This window comes from Mobula hypostoma, chromosome 1 (genome assembly GCF_963921235.1).
Source record: "Mobula hypostoma chromosome 1, sMobHyp1.1, whole genome shotgun sequence".
NCBI lineage: Eukaryota > Metazoa > Chordata > Chondrichthyes > Myliobatiformes > Myliobatidae > Mobula > Mobula hypostoma.
The window spans coordinates 108782637-108801026 of record NC_086097.1 but is presented as its reverse complement, the minus strand read 5'-3'; the positions used below and the strand labels follow the sequence as shown (position 1 = coordinate 108801026).

The following is an 18390-nucleotide window of genomic DNA, read 5'->3' as shown; positions in this document are numbered from 1 at the left end:
GCCTTTTTGCAACTGGGCTTGGGACCATCCATTGTGGAGTTATGTATTTGGATAGATGGGGCCTAATTATGGATAGGTAACATGGCTTTGTGCATGGCAGGTGTGTCTAACCAATCTTGTAGAGTTTTTCAAGGAGATTACCAGGAAAGTTGCTGAAGGAAAGGTAGTGGATATTGTCTACATAGACTGCAGCAAGGCTTTTGACAAGATCCAGCATGGGAGGTTGGTCAAGAACTTCTAAGTTGGTTAGCATAAATGATGAAATAGTAAATTGTCTTGATGAAAAGGTTGCAACCCAAAGCATTGACTGTTTCTTTCCTCCATAGATGCTGCCTGACCTATTGAGTTCCTCCAGCAGTTTGTTAATCTGGATTTCCAGCATCTGCACAATTGCTTATATTTAACACTTTTCACTGTGGATTTGACACTGCCTTCACGGGAGATCGGTGCTGGATCCATTGTTGTTTGTCATCTATGTCAATGATCTAGATGATAATGTGGTTATCTGGGTCCCCAGATTTGCAGATGATACCATGATTGGGGGGCATAGTGTACAGTGAGGAAGGCTATCAAGACTTGCTGTGGGATCTGGGCCAGATGGAAAAAATGGATTGATAAATGGCAGATGGAATCTAATGCGGGAAAGTGTGGTGTGTTGCACTTTGAAGAACAAACCACAGTAGGACTTGCACAGTAAATGGTAGGGTGCTTGGGAGTGCAGTAGAACAAAGGGATGTGGGAATACAGGTCATAATTCATTGAAAGTGCATCACAGGTAGACGGTCATAAAAAGACCTTTTGGCACATTGGCCTTCATAGATCAAGTATTGAGTACAGGAGATGGGATGTTATGTTGAAGTTGTATGTGCCATTGGTGAGGCTTAATTTGGAGTGTTGCGTGCAATTCTGGTCATCTAATAGAGGTCGTAGGTTAAGGGTGAAAGATGAAATAATTCAGGGGAAAATGATGGGGAACTTCTTCACACAGGGTGGTGAGAGTGTGGAATGTGCTGTCAACGGATGTGTGGATGGGGTTCAATTCCAACATTAACCAGAAATTTAGTTAAGTACATGGATGGAGGGGTGTGCAAGACTATCACCCAGGTGCAGGTCAATGGGATAAGGCAGAATAATAGCCTGGCACAGACTAGATGGGCTGAAGGGCATGTTTCTCTGCTGTAGTGTACTATGATTCCAAAGTTTAATACTTGAAAGACAACTGTTTATGTCATTGAATGTAGAATCTGACTGGAACTCATCCAGGTTTGATGATAAAACAAAGGGAAGTGAGCTGTAAGTGTTTGATGCTGCTGGTGGGTCTAACACGCTTGCATCCATAAATGGATACGAGCAGGTTAAATGATAGATAAAAAAAGTAACAGAATATATTTTGGGGAAATATGAGGTTACCCAGTGGAGAATGAAGAAACAAAACGTTCTTTAATGTGAGCGTCCTTGCACATGAATCACAGAAGTCAGCCTACATGTACCCGGAAAGCTCAGACTACAAAGTAAAAGATTACAGTGCTTTTTCTGCACTAGTGTAGGGGCTTTGTTGAGATGATGTCTAGAGTACTGTGCGTAGTTTTGTTCTCATTGAGAAAGTATTACTTGCCGTATGAGCTGTGCACAAGATTGATTCCTGGAATGTGTGTGCTGTCTGTCCTATGAAGAAAGACTGGGTAAAGTGAACCTATGTTCTCTGGAACTTGTACCACTTTATTAGAGTATAAGATTAAATAGGTTTAATAAACTCATGAGTGGGAGCAACTGGTCTGACTAATAACATTTCATTAATCATAGATGTTAATGACACGTTCTGCAATGCAGAAGTGAAATCTCGATTGTGTGATGCCACAAAATGTCCAAAATTGTTTGTCCACATGGTCTGCCAGCTATCTCTTGATGCTGCTGGTGAGGTTAATATGCTCGCATCCTAAACCCTTTGAAAGCCAGGCAGCCACCACATTTCCTGGTAGAAATAAACATGTGGTTGTGCTGGAACAGGTCTTTTACTATCCAAAAACTGATATTACTAGGGATCGCTCCCTACACGACTCCTTTGTCCATTCGTCCCTCCCCACTGATCTCCCTCTCAGCACCTATCCTTGCAAGCGGAAGAAGTGCTACACCTGCCCCTACACCTCCTTCCTCAGTAACATTCAGGGCCCCAAACGGTCATTTCAGTTGAGGCGACATTTCACCTGTGAGCCTGTTGGGGTCATCTACTGTATCTGGTGCTCTGTGACCTCCTGTATATCGGTGAGACCCAACGTACATTGAGAGACCGCTTTGCCGAGCACCTATGCTCCGTCTGCTAGCAAAAGCGGGATCTCCCTATTGCCACCCATTTTGATTCCACTTCCCGTTCTCATTCTGACATGTCAATCCATGGCCTCCTCCATTGTCGCAATGAGGCCATACTCAGGTTAGAGGAGCAACACCTTAGATTCCATCTGGGTAGCCTCCAACATGATGGCATGAATATTGATTTTTTTTCCCGAACTTCCAGTAATGGCCAACCCCACCCCCCTCCTTCAACATTCCCCATCCCCTTTTCTCTCTCTCACCTTGTCTCCTTGCCTGCTCTCTCTGGTGCTCCTCCCCCTTTTCTTTCTTCCATGGCCTTCTGTCTTCTGTTAGAGTCTCCCTTCCCCAGCCCTGTACCTCTTTCACCAATAAACTTCTAAGCTCTTTACTTCACCCCTCCCCACTTCCGGTTTTCCCTATCACCTTGTGTTTCTTCCTCCCCTCTCCCCACCTTCTTACTTTGACTCCTGATCCTTTTTCTGCTGTCCTGAGGAAGGGTCTTGGCTTGAAACTTTCACTGTATTTTTTTTTCCATAGATGCTGCCTTGTCTACTGAGTTCCTCCACCATTTTGTGTGTGTGGTGGTTGGATTTCCAGCATCTGCAGGTTTTTCTTTTTTTTAACTGATATTACTAAACCCATTTTCACAATCAAGAATTTTAATTAGAGGGTCTTTCAACCAGTATCTTGCTGGGAGCATAGGAGAAAGATTGCATCTACATGCCACCTGTCTTAACTCAGAGTTACCAAAAGAGCTTTCTTAAAACAGTGCAATATTTCACATGGTTGCAATGAAAGAAAAGCAATTTGTTTCTCTAGTCAATTTTTTTTGCATAGCAACATCCTACGAGTGAGATAAATAACCCTTAAGTTCTATTGTAATGGTGTTGTTGAGAAATGAATGATGTCCAGCACATTCTTAGTTTTCATCAATGAGAATGATGCAGCACAGAAGACCATTTGTCAACTTTCTAATCAGTTTTATTTATTTACTCACGGGATACAGGCATTGCTGGGAAAACCAGCACTTATCCATACCCACGCCAACTGAACTGAAGGACCACCTAAGTAATTCCAGCAAGCAACTCAACATGAGTTATAGCCTCTCCCTGCTCTGCAATGACACCAAATTTCCTGAGACAGTCTCAGGGAAGAAGTAGGCACCAGTATCAGCTGGTATTAGGTTGGGATCCCTCAGCTGTCAGAGCTTGCTGCAAATTGATCACGTTAGGTTGAAAATTTGCATTGCTGAAGGATGTACATGAAACAAATAGCATTTTGCAGCTTTCCAATGGTTTTGTGGTCAGTATTGTTAACCAGTAATTTTGAATTCAAGAATTTTACAATTTCTTTAGATGGTCCAATTGGAAAAGTAATTTTCAATTGTATAGGCCCCCTTGTTCCAGAATTTATTATTAAGCTTCTGTGTCTGCAGTTCTGCTTCCTTTCACCAATCCCATTTCACTGTCATTTGCTTACTGTATAAGAAGTTACACAGAGAACCTGAAAACTGTAGAAATCAAGTAGAATGCTAACATGTAAAAGAAATGCTGTGATAACTCTGAACATTTTGGTGATGGGTGACTTTCAGGAAGTAAGTATTTAAATTTTGGATATTTGGTGCTTGTTAATACATTTCTTTAAAGCAGGGTTACAGTGTACTAAGAACTAATTAAATGTTGTTAGAAACATAGAAACCCTACAGCGCAATACAGGCCCTTCAGCCCGCAAAACTGTGCCGAGCATGTCCTTACCTTAGAAATTACCTAGAGTTACCCATAGCCTTCTTTTTCTAAGCTCCATGTACCTATTCAGGAGTCTCTTAAAAGTCCCTATCATATCCACCTCCACCACCATCGCCAGCAGCCCATTCCACGCACTCACCACTCTCTGCGTTTAAAAAAAACTTGTCCCTGACATCTCCTCTGTACCTACTTCCAAGCACCTTAAAACTGTGCCCTCTCGTGATAGACATTTCTGCCCTGGGAAAAGGTCTCTGACTATCCACACTATCAATGCCTCTCATCATCTAATCCACCTCTATCAGGTCACCTCTCATCCTCCGTCGCTCCAAGGAGAAAAGGCCGAGTTCATTCAACCTATTCTCATAAGGCATGCTCCCCAATCCAGGCAGCATCCTTGTAAATCTCCTCTGCACCCTTTCTATGGTTTCCACGTCCTTCCTGTAGTGAGGTGACCAGAACTGAGCACAGTACTCCAAGTGGGGTCTGACCAGGGTCCTATATAGCTGCAACATTACCTCTCAGCTCTTAAGCTCAATCACACGATTGATGAAGGCCAATGCGTCGTACGCCTTCTTAACCACAGAGTCAACCTGCGCAGCAGCTTTGAGTGTTCTATGAACTCAGTCCCCAAGATCCCTCTGATCCTTCACACTGCCAAGAGTCTTGCCATTAATACTATATTCTGCCATTATATTTGACCTATCAAAATTAACCACTTCACACTTATCTGGGTTGAGCTCCATCTGCCACTTCACAGCCCAGTTTTGCATCCTGTCAATGTTGCACTGTAACCTCTGACAGCCCTCCACACTATCCACAACACCCCCAACCTTTGTGTCATCAGCAAATTTACTAACCCATCCCTCCACTTCCTCATCCAGGTCGCTTATAAGAATCACAAAGAGTAGGCGTCCCGGAACAGATCCCTGAGGCACACCACTGGTCATCGACCTCCATGCAGAATATGACCCATCTACAACCACTCTTTGTCTTCTGCGGGAAAGCCAGTTCTGGATCCACATAGCAATGTCCCCTTGGATCCCATGCCTCCTTACTTTCTCAATAAGGCTGGCATGGGGTACCTTATCAAGTGCCTTGCTGAAATCCAATCCATATACACTACATCTACTGCTCTGCCTTCATCAATGTGTTTAGTCACATGCTCGAAAAATTCAATCAGGCCCGTAAGGCACAACCTACCTTTCACAAAGCCATGCTGACTATTCCTAATCATATTATACCTCTCCAAATGGTCATAAATCCTGCCGTCAGGATCTTCTCCATCAACTTGCCAACCACTGAAGTAAGACTCACTGATCTATAATTTCCCGGGCTATCTCTACTCCCTTTCTTGAATAAAGAAACAACATCTGCAATCCTCCAATACTCCAGAGCCTCTCCCATTCCCATTGGTCATCACCAGAGGCTCAGCAATCTTCTCCCTCACCTCCCACAGTAGCCTGGGGTACATCTTGTTTGGTCCCGGTGACTTATCCAGCTTGATGCTTTCCAAAAGCTCCAGCACATCCTCTTTCTTAATACCTACATGCTCATCTTTTCAGTCCCCTGTAAGTCATCCCTGCAATTACCAAGATCCTTTTCCGTAGTGAATACTGAAGCAAAGTATTCATCAAGTACCTCTGCTATCTCCTCCGGTTCCATACACACCTTTCCACTGTCACACTTGATTGGTCCTAATCTCTCACGTCTTATCCTCTTGCTCTTCACATACTTGTAGAATGTCTTGGGGTTTTCCTTAATCCTGTCTGCCAAGGCCTTCTCATCGCCCCTTTCATTCTTAAGCTCCTTCCTGCTAGCCTTATAATCTTCTAGATCTCTATCATTACCTAGTTTTTTGAACCATTCATAAGCTTTTTATTTTCTTCTTGACTAGATTTACAAACGCCTTTGTACACCATTGTCCCAGTACCCTACCATCCTTTCCCTGTCTCTCTGGAACATACCTATGCAGAACTCCACGCAAATATCCCCTGAACATTTTCCACATTTCTTCCATACATTTCCCTGAGAACATCTGTTTTCAATTTATGCTTCGAAGTTCCTGCCTGATAGCCTTATATTTCCCCTTACTCCAATTAAATGCTTTCCTAACTTGTCTGTTCCTATCCCTCTCCAGTGCTATGGTAAAGGAGATAGAATTGTGATCACTATCTCCAAAATGCTCTCCCACTGAGAGATCTGACACCTGACCAGGTTCATTTCCCAATACCAGATCAAGTACAGCCTCTCCTCTTTTAGGCTTATCTACATATTGTGTCCAGAAACCTTCCTAATCACACCTAACAAACTCCACCTCATCTAAACCCCTTGCTCTAGGGAGATGCCAATTGATATTTGGGAAATTAAAATCTCCCACCACGATAACCCTGTTATTATTACACCTTCCCAGAATCTGTCTCCCTATCTGTTCCTCAATATCCCTGTTGCTATTGGGTGGTCTATAAAAAAACACCCAGTAGAGTTATTGACCCCTTCCTGTTGCTAACTTACACCCATGGAGACTCCATAGATAATACCTCCATGTATTATGAACAAAGCAGATGAGCTTAGAGCGTGGATCAGTACTTGAAGCTATATTGTTGTGGCCATTACAGACTTGGATGGCTTAGGGGCAGGAATGGTTACTTCGAGTGCCAGACTTTAGATGTTTCAGAAAGGACAGAGAGGGAGGCAAAAGAGGTGGGGGCGTAGCACTGTTGATCAGAGATAGTGTCATTGCTGCAGAAAAGGGCTCTGTGTCAAAGGAGCAGCCACCGTTGCTTCCCCCAGGTAGGCCGTTCCCCCCCAACAGTACTGAAGAAGGAGTACTTATTGTTAAGGGAAACAGCCACAGGGGTTACTCTCTAAAATATGACTCCTGCCTTTCCTCCTCCTGGCTGTTACCCACTTATCTGTCTCCCGAGACCCCGGTGTGACTACCTGCCTATAGCACCTCTCTATCACCTCCTCACTCTCCCTGACCACACGAAAGTCATCGAACTGCATCTCCAATTTCCTAATGCGGTCCCCAAGGAGCTGCAGCTCAACGTGCTTGGTGCAGATGTGGCTGTACGGGAGGCTGGGAGGCTCCAGGACTTCCCACATCTGACACCGAGCACAGATACTTCTGGCCTCACACACATACTTCCTGTCTGTATTCTACACAGGCAACCTACCTTGCCTCGATCCACTGTCGCTTAAGCCCCGTTGAACCAAAGCCCTCCTATTCTGCCCACCTATACTCTGTCGTCCGCTCTATAAAGCTTCCTCCTTTTAAACTCTTCTTGCTGTTCTAACTGGCTGACGTCCATGAGCTTGCGCAGTCGTGCCTCGATCAAAGTTAGATAAACAAATTTATTACAGACAAAATCCCAATTACGTGGATTGGTCTGACAAGGAAATGTCCAACATCTGTGCCCTTGAATCTTAAAACATGTAAGGGAGGGATAGGAATGTGGAGTAAAGTATGTCATTTACTCTGGGGTGTCTTTGCTGTGAGTTGAGAGGATGGCTGCATCAGAACTCCACATTTACCGAGGGACGGAAAGGTTATGGCAGGGTGGATCAGAAGAAGGAAAGTAGCACTTAATGTTTGAATTGTGGTTGAGGTTTCAGCAGATTGATTTGGGTTGGGAGGAGCCAAGATTGGACAAAGATTAGGCGGGGAATCAGTAGAAGAGAGCCTGATAGATTTGGCCAGAGATGAGGGACAGAAATTGGCATCAGATGGTGGGATTCAGAAGTAAATCAAGGCTTGATGTTGAAAATCATGGGGATAATAAAGAGGCAAAGAGGTTAGCGTTGATATCAGAGTGGGGATCACTTTCTGTGGTGTGAGGAATGATGAGAGGTGTGGGAATAACACTTGGTGTAAAGTGCAGAAAAGGGGACAAATTTCAGACATGTTCTGCAAAACTTTGTTGATCAAAGTTTGCTTGCCCCAGTGAGAAACTTGGCCTGCTGGATTTTTGGGAAATGACATTGGTCAGGTTAAGGAAGTGTCATTAGATTACACTGAACAACAAAGATTTTGCTTCCTGAATACTTTTGGGTGTACCTTATGGATTTTGGGATGCTGATCATGAAATTCACCATGAAATTTCTCAATCATGCACCATTGTTTTGAAATTGCCTACATATGCTATTTCAGTTCATTATTCAAGTCATTTAAAATGTTGCCCACAGTGTAAGCTGAAAAGTTTTCTATCTTGACGAGGCATGCCTGTGCATGGTTAGGCAGGGTGGATGCTGCAAGGCAGGACAGGTTTTAGAAAAACAGGGCCTGGAGTCCAGAGGAGGCATAGTCATAGTCATACTTTATTGATCCCGAAGGAAATTGATTTTCCTTACAGTTACCCCAAACAAGAATGGAGTAGAAATATAACAATATAAAACCATAAATAATTAAATAGTAATATGTAAATTATGCCAGGAAATAAGTCCAGGACCAGCCTATTGGCTCAGGGTATCTGACCCTCCAAAGGAGGAGTTGTAAAGTTTGATGGCCACAGGCAGGAATGACTTCCTATGAAGCTCAGTGTTGCATCTCGGTGGAATGAGTCTCTGGCTGAATGTACTCCTGTGCCCAACCAGTACATTATGTAGTGGATGGGAGACATTGTCCAAGATGGCATGCAACTTGGACAGCATCCTCTTTTCAGACACCACTGTCAGAGAGTCCAGTTCCATCCCCACAACATCACTGGCCTTACGAATGAGTTTGTTGATTCTGTTGGTGTCTACTACCCTCAGCCTGCTGCCCCAGCACACAACAGCAAATATAGTCATAGTCATAGTCATACTTTATTGATCCCGGGGGAAATTGGTTTTCGTTACAGTTGCACCATTAATAATAAATAGTAATAGAACCATAAGTAGTTAAATAGTAATATGTAAATTATGCCAGTAAATTATGAAATAAGTCCAGGACTAGCCTATCGGCTCAGGGTGTCTGACCCTCCAAGGGAGGAGTTGTAAAGTTTGATGGCCACAGGCAGGAATGACTTCCTATGACGCTCTGTGCTGCATCTCGGAGGAATGAGTCTCTGGCTGAATGTACTCCTGTGCCCACCCAGTACATTATGTAGTGGATGGGAGACATTGACCAAGATGGCATGCAACTTGGACAGCATCTTCTTTTCAGACACCACCGTCAGAGAGTCCAGTTCCATCCCTACAACATCACTGGCCTTACGAATGAGTTTGTTGATTCTATTGGTGTCTGCTACGCTCAGCCTGCTGCCCCAGCACACAACAGCAAACATGATAGCACTGGCCACCACAGACTCGTAGAACATCCTCAGCATCGTCCAGCAGATGTTAAAGGACCTCAGTCTCCTCAGGAAATAGAGACAGCTCTGACCCTTCTTGTAGACAGCCTCCGTGTTCTTAGACCAGTCTAGTTTATTGTCAATTCGTAGCCCCAGGTATTTGTAATCCTCCACCATGTCCACACTGGTTGGAAACTGGATGGAAACACCGGTACCTTAGCTCTCCTCAGGTCTACCACAAGCTCCTTAGTCTTTTTCACATTAAGCTGCAGATAATTCTGCTCACACCATGTGACAAAGTTTCCTACCATAGCCCTGTACTCAACCTCATCTCCCTTGCTGATGCATCCAACTATGGCAGAGTCATCAGAAAACTTCTGAAGATGACAAGACTCTGTGCAGTAGTTGAAGTTCGAGGTGTAAATGGTGAAGAGAAAGGGAGACAAGACAGTCCCCTGTGGAGCCCCAGTGCTGCTGATCACTCTGTCGGACACACAGTGTTGCAAGCACATGTACTGTGGTCTGCCAGTCAGGTAATCAAGAATCCATGATACCAGGGAAGCATCCACCTGTATCGCTGTCAGCTTCTCCCCCAGCAGAGCAGGGCGGATGGTGTTGAACGCACTGGAGAAGTCAAAAAACATGACCCTCACAGTGCTTGCTGGCTTGTCCAGGTGGGCGTAGACACAGTTCAGCAGGTAGACGATGGCATCCTCAACTCCGTCGGGGCTGGTAGGTGAACTGGAGGGGATCTAAGTGTGGCCTGACCATAGGACGGAGCAGCTCCAGAACAAGTCTCTTCAGGGTCTTCATGATGTGGGAGGTCAATGCCACCGGTCTGTAGTCATTGAGGCCGCTGGGGCGCGGCGTCTTCGGCACAGGGACGAGGCAGGACGTCTTCCACAGTACAGGAACCCTCCGGAGCCTCAGACATGATAGCACTGGCCACCACAGACTCGTAGAACATCCTCAGCATCGTCCAACAGGTGTTAAAGGACCTCAGTCTCCACAGGAAATAGAGACGGCTCTGACCCTTCTTGTAGACAGCCTCAGTGTTCTTTGACCAGTCCATTTTATTGTCAATGCAGACAAAGATGCCATGATGCACAAGCCAGGAATGGAAAACAATGCTGATATTGATTCAGATTTTGAAACCTTTATGTCGAGTCAGTTGCATCTGATAACTCAATGTGAGTTAAGTGACCTGGTTAGAGACTTGGGTTTGTCAAAGGCAAAAGCAGAATTACTGGGTTCAAGACTGAAAGGATGAAATCTGCTGTCACCAGGCACAAAAAAATTCCATGAAAGATTTCGATATTTGAGACAGGTGTTTCCCAGAATAACTGATGCCAAGGTTAAAGAAGGCAGATCAAACAGATCATCAATGACAGGCAATTCAAAGAACTTCTAGTGGGATTGGAGAAAATCGCATGGAAGGAATTCAAGGATGTTGTTGAAAATTTTCTTAGCAACTACAGACCACCAAACTGCGTGCAGCTGGTTGACAAAGCATACAAAACCGTGAAGTGCAGCACGTCATTTTCTGCATCCCCGTTGAGACGTCTTCACTGTCAGTAATGAGCACGGTGAAAGGTTTCACCAGGACATTGTGGTCATGGAGAAATAGTATCAGGGCAACTGGAATCAGTGCTGGCTGATTATTGTTGGATATTTAAGGCAGAAGCCTCAGAAACTGATTACAAATGAAAATGGTCAAAAAAACATTTTTAGCTTAGTTGAACTACTGGAAATTGTCAGCACTGTTATGAAATTAAACACATAATTCAATAAAAGTTAATTTGTTTCTCCAAATTCCTACATGATACAAATAGTCTGAAGTAATATTTGTGTTCTGCTTCAAGCAGTCTGTCATAAACAAAAAAATTCTGAGTAAGCAACGCTTTTGGAAAAAAAAAGTTGTTGTCCAGTGTTGTGGAAAATGGAAATAGTTGAAATATTTGATTACAGGAGGGCCAGACTTTGGGAGCTCAGAGTGGACTTATTGTGACTATACTGAATCAAAGATTGACAGCAAAAATGAAATTGAATAGTGAAAAACCTTTAAAATGCATCTCTTCAATCTTGTCTGAGTTAAATTCCATTTTGCACTCCGTTATGAGAATAGGGTGAAGAAATTGGGTTTGTTCTTTATGCAGAAAAGAATTGAGAGGAATTGTGACAAATAAGTTCCAAAGTGATGATGGATAAAGTGCTGAAGAGAATCTGTTTTCGAAATTGCAAATGTTCAAGAGTAGAATAGAAGTTTAAAGTGATTAGTAAAATGAGCAAAGGTGGGATGAGGATTAACTTGCTGTGCACCAAGCTAGCATCTGATTGGTTGGGGGTAAGCAGCATGGGCTTCAAATGGATCTGCTCTTCAAAGAAAACAGAAATGGTAGATTTTCAGAACTGTTGAACTTTGGTTCACAGATATTCACTACAGATTTAAAGGGCAACTGTAATTGCTACTCCATGTAGCTTTATTTTGAAAGTCATTATTAGATCTGCTTCCATTCCCCTTTTAGGCAGTCCATCCAAGATCATAGTGCCTGAAAGCTGTTTTCTCACTGTGGTGAATGACACTGCCTTCAAGGCAGTGAATACAGAGTTGTAGAATCATCCAGCATAGAAACAAGCCATTTGGCCCACCATGTTGACATCTTCTTGTAAACTCCAGTAAACAAGTCAACAGTAGAATGGAGCTAGGTTTCGGCTGACACATAAAATCGACATTGTTAGCAACTGAGGTTGGAGTGGCCTTCATTCTGGCAATAAAGGTTAAACAGACTGTCTTTCATTTCCAGTCACCTGCAGTCTATGTAAGGATGCTGTTGAGAGGGGCAGGGAGATCCCAAAAACTGCAGTTGCAGTTCAGAAGGTCTCTGGGACAGATCGTCAATGGGTTTGAATGGAAGGGCAGAGGGAAATGAACCAAGTGTTGTATATGGGAATGATTTTTTTAATATAAAGACTGGACATGTACAGTATAGCAAATGCAGGTACTTTGCAGTGTTGAATGTGCTCATACCGTGTGCTGGGGTAGGGCTGAATTCTGGGCAATACGATGTTTTGAGATTCTAATATTCTTGGTGACTGTCAGGTTAGTAGTTAATAGCTCTAAAGGTTGCCTGCAGAGTGGTTTTGCCCGGTTGACTTTTAGTTTTGTACTTGGCCCTCAGATCACTGATCCCTCTGTAGGATGCAAATGGAAATCAAACACTATATTTCAAGTATTGTCTCACCGTGATCCATACAATTGAAACAGAAGTTACTTATTCTCGTATTCCAATCATCCTGCAATAGAAATTAAGCTAATATTTGCCTTCATAATTACTTGCGGTGTCTGCATGTTAACTTTGTATTTGGTGTACCAAAACTCTTGGATCCTTCTGCATTTCAATTTCTGTGTTAGGTTATCCCATTTGTAAAATATGAATGCTATTTTGGCAACATACATCAAAGTTGCTGGTGAACACAGCAGGCCAAGCAGCATCTATAGGAAGAGGCGCAGTCGACGTTTCAGGCCGAGACCCTTCGTCAGGACTAACTGAAGGAAGAGTGAGTAAGGGATTTGAAAGCTGGAGGGGGAGGGGGAGATGCAAAATGATAGGAGAAGACAGGAGGGGGAGGGATAGAGCCGAGAGCTGGACAGGTGATAGGCAAAAGGGGATACGAGAGGATCATGGGACAGGAGGTCCGGGAAGAAAGACAAGGGAGGGGGTGACCCAGAGGATGGGCAAGAGGTATATTCAGAGGGACAGAGGGAGAACAAGGAGAGTGAGAGAAAGAATGTGTGCATAAAAATGAGTAACAGATGGGGTACGAGGGGGAGGTGGGGCCTTAGCGGAAGTTAGAGAAGTCGATGTTCATGCCATCAGGTTGGAGGCTACCCAGACGGAATATAAGGTGTTGTTCCTCCAACCTGAGTGTGGCTTCATCTTTACAGTAGAGGAGGCCGTGGATAGACATGTCAGAATGGGAATGGGATGTGGAATTAAAATGTGTGGCCACTGGGAGATCCTGCTTTCTCTGGCGGACAGAGCATAGATGTTCAGCAAAGCGGTCTCCCAGTCTGCGTCGGGTCTCACCAATATATAAAAGGCCACATCGGGAGCATCGGACGCAGTATATCACCCCAGTCGACTCACAGGTGAAGTGATACCTCACCTGGAAGGACTGTTTGGGGCCCTGAATGGTGGTAAGGGAGGAAGTGTGAGGGCATGTGTAGCACTTGTTCCGCTTACACGGATAAGTGCCAGGAGGGAGATCAGTGGGGAGGGATGGGGGGGACGAATGGACAAGGGAGTTGTGTAGGGAGCGATCCCTGCGGAATGCGGGGGGGGGGGAGGGAAAGATGTGCTTAGTGGTGGGATCCCGTTGGAGGTGGCGGAAGTTACGGAGAATAATATGTTGGACCCAGAGGCTGGTGGGGTGGTAGGTGAGGACCAGGGGAACCCTATTCCTAGTGGGGTGGTGGGAGGATGGAGTGAGAGCAGATGTACGTGAAATGGGGGAGATGCGTTTAAGAGCAGAGTTGATAGTGGAGGAAGGGAAGCCCCTTTCTTTAAAAAATGAAGACATCTCCCTCGTCCTAGAATGAAAAGCCTCATCCTGAGAGCAGATGCAGCGGAGACAGAGGAATTGTGAGAAGGGGTTGGCGTTTTTGCAAGAGACAGGGTGAGAAGAGGAATAGTCCAGATAGCTGTGAGAGTCAGTAGGCTTATAGTAGACATCAGTGGATAAGCTGTCTCCAGAGACAGAAAGATCTAGCATGAACATCGACTTCTCTAACTTCCGCTAAGGCCCCACCTCCCCCTCGTACCCCATCTGTTACTCATTTTTATGCACACATTCTTTCTCTCACTCTCCTTTTTCTCCCTCTGTCCCTCTGAATATACCTCTTGCCCATCCTCTGGGTCACCCCCCCCCCGTCTTTCTTCCCGGACCTCCTGTCCCATGATCCTCTCATATCCCCTTTTGCCTATCATCTGTCCAGCTCTCAGCTCTATCCCTTCCCCTCCTGTCTTCTCCTATCATTTTGCATCTCCCCCTCCCCCTCCAGCTTTCAAATCCCTTACTCACTCTTCCTTCAGTTAGTCCTGACGAAGGGTCTCGGCCTGAAACGTCGACTGTGCCTCTTCCTATAGATGCTGCTTGGCCTGCTGCGTTCACCAGCAACTTTGATGTATGTTGCTTGAATTTCCAGCATCTGCAGAATTCCTGTTGTTTGCGTTTAAAAATGCTATTTTGGCACTGGTTTCACCCCTGCTTACTGAATTTCTGACAACTGTACCTAGAAAACACTTCTACTTGGGGTTAGTTATTGTAACCTCAGTGTAACAGCTGACACTTCCCTTCCTCCCTTCCTCTTCTCACTTTGAGCGAAGTCTGAATCTGTCCATAACCCATAACTCAATAGCTACAAGCAATTGCTTCAATTTAATTGGATTTTCCCTTTCAGTGGAATTTCTCATTCACAATCATTGCAAATAATAAAAATAATGTCTCCTTAGGCTGCTGCTACCCAACCTAAGTTACTGTACACTGAGGCAAATGAAGAAACCACAACAACGATAGTTCATTCTGATCATCAGGCTACAACTAGTGAACAGAAATCTTCACATCTTTCTTCAGAACCTTCTAAATCAGTTGAACATGACCTGCCTGGTAAGTTACATAGATTATATGAGCAGTCTTGGTGGGCCAAATAGCCTAATTCTGCACCTATGCCTTGTGGTCCATATTTTGACTTGTTTATCATTTTAATTTCCATGCAAAATGTTATGTGGATATGAATTCATTTTAGCAACGGCATGATAGAAAAAATACTTTAAATCATGTTGAGTATCCAAAGCTTCATCTTCAGAAAATTGTCTAATTCAAAGCGTTGATGCTAACTTTGGTCAACTAACTTGGGTTAGGCAAGAACCCCACAAATCTTAATTAAAACTTACACTTTATTGCAGCAGCACAAATATCCATGTAAATTGTACTAGCTCTGGCCAATAACTTTGATTCATGGATACCATTGTCCTTTTGTACCAGTACTCACCCAAACCACTGCTCCAATTTAAACCGAGGAAGGGTGTTGCCAGATTGTGATTTTGTTTCTCGTGATAACTGTTCTCTATCGTTCTTGCCCATTTTACCTCTGGGATTCACTTTTTTGTGGGCATGTTCAACAAATTGATTGGATAGTAACCACAATAGAATCTATGTAAGACTGCCCAACAAGGGCAATCAACCAGAGTGCAGAAGACAACAAACAAACTGTGCAAATGCAAAAATAAATAAAAAAGTAATAAATACTGAGAACATGAGATGATGGATCCTTGATGTTTATTGATGCAAGCAAGTGTCTAAGTTGTTTGAGTTACCATTAAAATAAAATGCTTAGGAAAATACATTAAATAATTATTAGATTCAGAAGTAGAGCAATAATAATGTGTGAAAGAATACAAATCCAAGGAAGTACATTAACATTCAGACCTGACTACCAAACCTCATTCCAAATTGAATGAGTTCTGCAAAATATTGTTAGCTAAATCTTGTTTGATAACACCATAGTTTGATAATAGCCTCATTATGGTTAATAACGGCTTCATTCTGCAGTAAAATAAGAGGTGGTGTGTCGGGGGGTGGGAGGGCAGTAGGGATATATTCAGCAAGTCTTCAACAATATCCTTAATTTGTGTACTAAAGCAATTGAGCGATTCTATGACAGGTTTAGGTAAGGCTTGCCCAACCAAAACTAAGTCTTCTGAAACAACAGAGTCAGCAATGTTAGTGCTATTCAGATTGAAATTTAATGAACTCTTATAATGGCATGTGCTAGAAGTGATAATGCGAGAATATCATTCAGCAAGACAAATTTTCAGAACACCTCATTACTGATGGGCAAAAATTATAGAGAAAAGTTATCATAACAAAAAAATCATAATCTGCTAACCCTGTCTAACTCAGTCCCTCTGTAGGCCCAACGTTCTCCTTTGATCACAGGAATCCAAATTTTTCTCCCTTCTGGCTCCCTGCTGCTTTCCATGACGGGTGCATTATGAAGTAATATCCATATTGATCCATTTCCCAATGTTATGTTATTTAATTGAAATCTAATCAAGAATTCCATGGTTCTCTAATTGCACCATATTAACCCCAATTTCAGAAAATAACTCTGAGATATAAGCAGCATCTTGGGTGGTTTCATTATTAACCTTGCCAATAATTCAATTTGTCTCATCTCCCAAGTGTTCTAAAACATAGAGCATTACCAAAACTAATTTTGCCTGTTGCTTGCTCAAGGTATTGATCCCTCTCGTGTCCTCAATCTCAGTTCAGTTTCATCTTTTTCTGTAGGTAACTCAGCTGGTTTACTTCTGTAATATCTAGCGTATTTACCATAGAAATTGCAGTAGCATATCCCCATCACAAGTCCAATAAAAGCCCCCTTCTTCACCTCTACTGTGCTTTAATTAATTCGTTCGTTAGCTAATCAGCCAGCATTGATAGATTCCAGTTGCCCTGATGCCATTTCTTCATGATTTCAATGTCCTGATGAAGCCTCTCACCATGCTCATCACTGACTGCACCATTACCTGCAGGGAAGAAATCTAAATGGGAATGCAGTAAATGAATCTGTAGTGACATTTTGCACTTCATGTTTTTGTGTGCTTGAAGCTTGTTGTCAACCAACTGCACATAGTTTGGCGCTCTGTAGTTGTCAAGAAAATTTTCAACATCCTTGGATATCTTCCATGTGATTTTCTCTGGTCCTACTATAATTTATTTGAATTGTCTGTCATTGCTGATCTGTTTGATTTGTGGACCAATAAACATACCTTCCTTGATTTTAACATCAGTTATTCTGGGAAACATCTGTCTCAAATATTGAAATCCTTCCCGGAAATATATGTCCTTTCTAAAACCTGTCCTGTAATGCAGCATCCATCCTGTCCAGGCATGCCCGGACAAGATAGAAAACTTTAAATCTTACATTGTGGCCAACATTTTAATTGACTTAAATTATAAATTGAAATAACATGTTAGTCAATTTTTTTAAAGAAAGGTGCATTACAGGGAAATTTCACGGTGATTTTCATGATCAGCAGTCCAAAATCCATAAGACACAGCCAAAGGTATTCAATAGTTCAATGGTTCAATTTAATGTCAGAGAATGGATACAGTATACAAACAGAAATCCTCACCCTTTGCAGATATCAGTGAAATGGAGAGACAAAACAAAGAATGAATGACAGAAAAATACAATCCCAAAGCCCCCCCTCCCCCCCATGCACAAGCAGCAGCAGAAGCATACCCTTCCCTCCTCACCCTCCCCTCACCATCTACCAGAATGCATCAGCCCCCCCCCCTCCACCCTCCAAGCAATAGCAGACCCCCAGGAAACAAAATCCTTGTTGTCCATTGTTTTTTAATTCCTTCATGGCCAACACAAGATTTTGGGAATCAAGGCCTATTTGGAGTTTGGAAATCAGCTATAATGAGCCTTTGTTCAATTTGCGATTAATGAGTTGCCCCAGCAGAGAGCCTTAGTGGACATAATGACTAAGTGGCCTTTCTCTGCGCAATAACGAATTGTCTAATTCTAACAAAATCATCATAAGTCAATTCATTTCCAAACCCTCTGCTGAAGTCTCAAGACTAAAAAGAATAATTTATCTTCCCATTATGGAATTGCCAAAATTTGCAAACATGCAGGAAGAAAGTTGGATAGTGCTGCAAATGGTGCAAAGGAGTATGACTCAGTACTAATTTAAAAATGCAAACAACAGGAATTCTGCAGATGCTGGAAATTCAAACAACACACATCAAAGTTGCTGGTGAACGCAGCAGGCCAGGCAGCATCTCTAGGAAGAGGTACAGTCGACGTCACCTCCCCCTCGTACCCCATCCATTATTTATTTTTATACACACATTCTTTCTCTCACTCTCCTTTTTCTCCCTCTGTCCCTCTGACTATACCCCTTGCCCATCCTCTGGGTTAACCCGCTCCCCCCTTGTCTTTCTCCCCAGACCTCCTGTCCCATGATCCTCTTGTGTCCCTTTTGCCT

At 43.3% G+C, this 18390-nt stretch overlaps 1 protein-coding gene across 1 annotated transcript in view; it reads left to right on the top strand.

The window, feature by feature from the left end:
• The window catches only part of LOC134342710 (regulator of G-protein signaling 22-like), a 184412-nt gene that overhangs the window by 46468 nt on the left and 119554 nt on the right, over positions 1-18390 (top strand). The window lies entirely within an intron of this gene.